This window comes from Branchiostoma belcheri, unplaced genomic scaffold, assembly GCF_001625305.1.
Source record: "Branchiostoma belcheri isolate BF01 breed outbred unplaced genomic scaffold, Haploidv18h27 scaffold22, whole genome shotgun sequence".
Taxonomy (NCBI): Eukaryota; Metazoa; Chordata; class Leptocardii; order Amphioxiformes; family Branchiostomatidae; genus Branchiostoma; species Branchiostoma belcheri.
In genome coordinates, this window is record NW_017803713.1 from 38,335 (window position 1) to 43,687 (window position 5,353).

The 5,353-nt window shown below is 37.7% G+C and overlaps 1 long non-coding RNA gene across 1 annotated transcript; it reads left to right on the forward strand.

Moving 5' to 3' along the window:
• Positions 1–4,042: 4,042 nt before the first annotated feature.
• On the forward strand, positions 4,043–5,353 carry LOC109470236. The gene is made up of 3 exons (XR_002140240.1): positions 4,043–4,175; positions 4,846–5,077; positions 5,237–5,353. It is a non-coding gene; the product is annotated as an uncharacterized LOC109470236 (long non-coding RNA).

The window sequence follows — 5,353 nt, forward strand, 5'->3', positions numbered from 1 at the left end:
CAGTAACTTTCTCCAAAAGGTCCTTCGCTCACACATGATGTTAGAATGACACAGCTTTACAAAGGGGAAGACAAGATATGACAGAGGATACATTAGTCTTAATACAATGAGTAAGGCTACACATTGCAAGACATTGAAACGTTTAAAGTAAGAGTCCCTACCCTCAGCAACTACCAGCCCCAGCACAACGAGCAGGATGGCGGTCTTCATGATGAGAGTTCGTCGGTGAGAGAAGAGAGAGAACTTGTACGTGTAGCTTGTCTTCAGATGTCTGTGACTCAGTCCAGCTACGGTCGTCTTTTATGTCGTTCTGATGTTTACAGTTTGGTGAGGAAAACGACCGTGGAGCTCGGACAGGTGTAGATTCTATTTTAAAGCAAGGTCTTTTCCGCAGTTCCTAGAGGCTGAGTATCCAAATTTCCTGTGTGACCGCTCGAACTTTATATCTTTGTGATACGGATAGAAAAGGATTGATATGTTCTTGTAAACCACCTACAAGTAGTGTTATCGGCATAGCAAGAAAAGAAGTCATTGCGTATTTTCATAACAGTATGAACATGACATGGTAAAACATAACTTGGTAAAACATGAGATGACTTGGTAAAACATGACAGTGACTTTTATTACGCAACAATGTACAATGTACAAAGTATGGCAGAAATGAGAGAACAAATCTAACAAATCAGTCTACGTAGTACAATACTAGGTGATATGGGATGAAAATGCGCTTATACAATCATTAAAAGAATTTCTTACGTTTAGACATTCTTTAAAATACTGTCCTATATCCACAATGTATGGATTGTCAAAAGTCAACAAGTATCGGAATTTGCTAGATGAATTCATGGCGAGAAAGTCTGGTATAGAAGTTGATATAGTTGCATATAATGAATTACGTATATCAGAATATTTGGGACATGACATGGTTAAACATGACCCTACTGCAATTTAAAAACTCCCTACTTCCATAAGAGAGTCTTCTAACCTTTTTTTGCTGAGTAAGCCCTAATCACACCATGTATCTCCTTATAATAGATCTTGTCAGCAAATTGGTGATTGTTAACAACAACAGCAACGTTATAAATGCGTATGAGGACTGGCACAAACGTAATATGTCTGTGTCCTATTTTTTTTTCTAAATGGATTGTAACATTTTTCAACGCAACGTAACGCACACACACACAAACACGGAGCAAACGTATACACAACACACACACAAACACATGCACAGCACACACAAACACACACAGATTCACAGGCACGATGACAACACTTTTGGCAATCCACGGGGTCTACCACAGCCATTCACCCGACAATACCCGTTTAAACTAAACCTCACCCGGTCACCTGTACTGCTGAAGTAAACGTGTGATAAGAACGTTCCAGGAATCAGATGTTTTTACCGGCAGTGAATGTTTGCATAAATACAGAACGGCCTTGATTATTCATGATATAAATGTACCTAGTACATAAAGTTTGCAAACAGCCCTTTCCGGAAACCTTTCAATTAGTCATTATATCGATGTATGTAGGGTTACAAACATCAGATTACCTAGAATTTTCTGTTCACAATGTCGAGGTTGTTGTATGTCAAGAGAATCATATCTCCAATTTATTAATTTTACATTTGCTTGTTGGAAGTCTATATTCCATTTTAATCGATTAGAACTGCATAATATTTTAAAGGAAGTACTAGTATATACGTAAGGTTATCAACTAGACAATATGTTATACCCTCCGGTGTATCACACCAGCTTCGCAAGCAGGAGTAAGCAGCTTTCTATATTATACCAAACAACATGTTACACCTAACCTTTGCACATGCAACTACCTGTAAACGTTATGAAAGCCATTAATGATGATAGCCTAGTTGTATTTGATGGGAATAAATTATCACTGAAACAACATTGAAAAATACTTTTTCAATCATTGTACAAATGGTTTTGATTCAGTGAGAACATTACATATCCATAGGCATCATTACATATAAAAAGAATGAAATACACCAATGCATCAAAGTAAAAGACAAAACATTAAACCACCGCCTTGTCTTCTCTGTTGATATTTATCCACCATCCACCTCGCGCGCGGCATAGCAACAGCCATCTTTGCCCATTTTCCACATATTGACCAATGTTAGGGGGCAACAAAATTTCTTTTTTTTTTCCAAATTCAGGCAAAAATTCATGCGCGTGCTGATATCAACCATAAAAAAAATTATTACTGTGACCGTACATATCCACCCACATTCTGTCACATCGCCACGTTTGCTAATAACCTGTTGGTCTCTGCAGGTCAATTATTTGAATAATCATTAACTCTTACTGCAAATGTCCTTAGCTCAGTAAGTATGCAGAGTGTTTGAGCTCTGAAGAGTAGTAGATAGTAGTAGGCTGCATACGTGTTTTGACTCGATTACAAACATCTGACGGGTTCCTCTAAACATCTTGATTTCAGTTTAATGTTCAACAGGATTTTTTCCACATAAGTCAATTTATAAAATAATAATTTCTAGATGAAGACCATTGTTGACAAAGGAGTTGTGTTGAAACGCCAGATATTTACATTACTAAATGTTGGCTGCTACACACGAATAGATTTGCTGTGGAGAGAAACTTCATACATTCATATAATTACACCAAAATCTAACTTACATGCACGGCCGGAATAATGGCGTTTCATATGTTGATGATTAGCCATTCTGCTATATGTACTGAGACGTATTCATATACATATAGTATCAGTTTACTTCTTTTGAAATGTAATATATAACTTCTAGAGAGTTACATCCACTGTAAAATAATATCTCATGTAGATTATGCTTCCAACAACGATATGTAATGTGGTTGACAATAATTCTTTTGACATACGACAGCCTCGATTAACTCCATATTACCCACGCTATTAAAGTACTGCTGTATCAGACTTTGTGATAAGGAAATTCAGATGCTTACAAACCCTACGTTAATTTATAAAATGACTAGTCAAGGCTTTTTAGTGCAATACATCTTGATAAGGCAATTCCCGGAATCGGATGTTTATAAACCCCACGTACATTTATACAATCGCTAAAAAAGGCCATTATGTATTTATGCAAACATTATTCACTGCCGTTAAAAACATCTGCTGATTCCTGGAACGTCCTTATCGACATTGTGAACAGAAAATTCCAGGTAATTTGATTTTTATAAACCCTACATACATCGATATAATGATTAATTAAAAGATTTCCGGAAAGGGATGTTTACAAACTTTATGTACTAGGTACATTGATATCATGACTAGTCAAGGTCGTTCTGTATTAATGCAAACATTCACTGCCGGTAAAAACATCTGATTCCTGGAACGTCCTTATCATAAGTATTTACTGCAGCTGTACAGGTGACCGGTGAAGGTTATTTTAAATGTGTATTATAGGGTAAGGGGTCTGTGCTAGACTCCGTACGCGTGGATTGTCAAAAGAGTCTTATTGAAGAATCGTGTGACGTGTGTGTGTGTGTGTGTGTGTGTGTGTGTGTGCGTGCGTGTGCGTGTGCGTGTGTGTGTTTGTGCGTTTAAAATTTACACTTAATTACGGAAACAGATATACATTTTACAATCATGAAAGTTCATGTGTGTTGGTAGTTTCATGTTTAAAGTTAAAAACCTTTTGGTTCAACACAAAAGATTCAGTCGCAGTCAAAAGCTCTAGGTGAGAGAAATCTTTTGTGTTGGACCAAAACAGATATACATTTTATCTGCTTTTGAAGATGGAAGTAGTACCATGCCATGTCTCTAGTATGATTATAAAACTACGCACGATATTCTTTTCATGCTATGCATATGATGGTGCTGCCGTTGGTACTTTAGTGACTTTTAGAGCATTTCGATTTTTTCCATCCGTATCACAAAGATAGAAAGTTCGAGCGGTCACACAGGAACTTTGGTTACTGCTTCTAGGAACTGCGGATAAGACCTTACTTCAAAATAGAATCTACACCTGTCCGAGCTCCACGGTTGTTTTTCTCACCAAACTGTAAACATCAGAACGACATAAAAGACGACCGTAGCTGGACTGAGTCACAGACATCTGAAGACAAGCTACACGTGCAAGTTCTCTCTCTTCTCTCACCGACGAACTCTCATCATGAAGACCGCTGTCCTGCTCGTTGTGCTGGGGCTGGTAGTGGCTGAGGGTAAGAACTCTTTCTTCAAGTTACGTGTCAATGTCTTGTAATGTGTGGCCTTATTCATTGCACTAAAACTAAATATCGTTTTGTTTTATCTTTTATTTCCTTAAGTGTGAACAAAGGTCCGTTTGGAATTGTTAAAGTTACGGGGGTTAAATCGCTTCTACCTTGCCTGTCTGTTTATTTGTTAGTCCTACCTAGCCTAACTATGCAAATTAGTATGACCTTTAATTTATGTTTCCTATGTTTTTGTCCATAAACGCCGCGGTGATTAGCAAAAGGCATAAAAAAATATTGAATGATTCGTCGGTGCTTTGAAATACTCAATTCCCACAACGCCCCATTTGTACGTAAATTGATAATGGTTTAACGTCTGTTAGCATTCTCCTATGTTCTGAAATTGGGACTTTATTGTGATATTTTCGTACAAACTGTCACCATAGAAAATATAAGTGGACTTTATTTGCAAAATCATGGCCAAACGCTAATTGCTTTTACAGTCGGTAGAATAGTATTCCCTAGAAAAGTTAATTCACGGTACTATTTTAACTAATACTATTATAAAGCATTAATAAGCAACAAGTATATACTATATTAGAAAGAACGTATAGACGAATGATCTATTTTGACATGAGTATGGTTCCTAAACTATGATAACCGTTTGGCTCTGTTCCAGCCAACGTGATCCATGTAAGACGTGACAACGAGAAGTCGACTGGTTCGGAAAGGTCCATCCCGTGCCCAACAGGCGCACAGTGCTACTCCGGCAACTGTGGTGTCCTGGTGTCGTTTGGGTCCCAGGCCATATGTTGCTGTGGAGGGTCCGATATGACTGTTCACGGCAGTCTCAACTTGGCCAATCTCTACGGGACTCAGTGTACCTGCAGCTAGTAAAACTCTTTGACCTGGTATGCTTTCGTCCTACTATATATTTAAAAAAATGTATGTTAGCACAATTCTTACATGTGCATGTTTAATTACTTTATTTGATATATTTGTATAGCGCAGGATTTAACTGTATATTATAAAAAATTTAATCTCCTTCATCTGGTTCTTTGGCCTTACAGATGCACGTCAAGGGCACGTCGAATCATCTGATATTTGGGTGTCTCCCACTACAGGCTGCCGACGTTACAATGTTATGTCTATCTATCTTTTAATGTGAATAAATCCACCAAACGGTC